The sequence below is a fragment of the Anser cygnoides genome, chromosome 5 (genome assembly GCF_040182565.1).
Source record: "Anser cygnoides isolate HZ-2024a breed goose chromosome 5, Taihu_goose_T2T_genome, whole genome shotgun sequence".
NCBI classification, from domain to species: domain Eukaryota; kingdom Metazoa; phylum Chordata; class Aves; order Anseriformes; family Anatidae; genus Anser; species Anser cygnoides.
This window is the reverse complement of record NC_089877.1, coordinates 47,004,973-47,006,264: the sequence shown is the minus strand read 5'-3', so window position 1 is coordinate 47,006,264 and position 1,292 is coordinate 47,004,973.

Genomic DNA, 1,292 nt, shown 5'->3' with positions numbered 1-1,292 from the left:
TGCTTTTAATGTTAACACTTTCATTTTACTTTCTATTTCTCATGTGTTTTATCTCACTTCATAAAATTACAACACTTTAAAAATTTAATCAGCTACAGTAATTTTCCCTTCCTTAAGGCACCTCTGCAAAAAGTTTCCTTCCTGCCTGGTTTGGCATTTGAGCTGTTTGTTGTAAGTTGGAAATTCTTCACAAAACATGACTTCTAGCTCCTGCACTTCTAGCTCCTTCCTTTTAAGCATATTTGTCTACCAGCTCACTAGGGAATACGACACTACATTAAAATCCCTCACTCCTGTAAAATAAATGATCATTGTATTTGCTTCTTTGATTGTGAACATGGTCAGTTCTTTCTCATCTGATTTGGGATGTAAATGGAGCATTGGGAGTGGAGACCACATCAAAATCAAACAGCTGGCAAGTTTTTTTAGATCTTAGCACCTATGATAATATTTGTGACCTCTGCAATGTAATCATGGGTAGCTGTCCATGTTTTATGCTGTACTTCTTCCAGGCAGACCCATGAAGTCACACCTGTGACAATGATGGTGTTAGGAAAAATTATCACTGGCCTCATCTATGACAGGATCTATCTAAGAAAGCGCAGCTCTATAGGCCATAACTACAGTTAAGCTGTAACCTGAGAACACTCATATGCACACAGACATGAAATGAGACTGTAAGCTCCTGAAACGTTGGCAACAATGCCATTTCTACTGATGTTATCACTAGTTAAACTGTAACCACTGGGAATTAATTGTCCAAAAAATCCAAGTATAGAAAAAGCCACTGTGAGTGCAATTGTTCATTGTAAATTGAGAGAGATTAAAAACATTACAAAAGAGATATTTTCCCCATACATCCCGTTGAGTCTGCGTTTACATAGATTAAGCATGAAATGTTATGACATTTTCAGACTTTTCTTTAAAATGGCTCACAGCTAACAAAAGGAGACACTTAATTCTGCTAGCTTTGATACACAGCTGTTCAAATAAATTAGGCATTAGGGAGATGACCTTCTGGACTATTTGCACTTGAGCCTTTCTTTCTTTCTTAAAAGAATAAGTCTGTGTTTTTCTTTTAATTTCTCTAAGAAGAGTTGTAGACCTAGTGTCCTCAGCACAGAGGAGATGGACAGTACAAAAACATAAGAAGAAACAGGCAGAACTGAACTTTTTTTTTCAAAGCCTTGCCAGCTTACTGCAATAAGAGGGCTGCAATAATATCTGACAATGCTAGGGCCCTGAGAGCACTAATAGGCTTTAATGACCCTGACCTGTCTCACCTGAGAGAT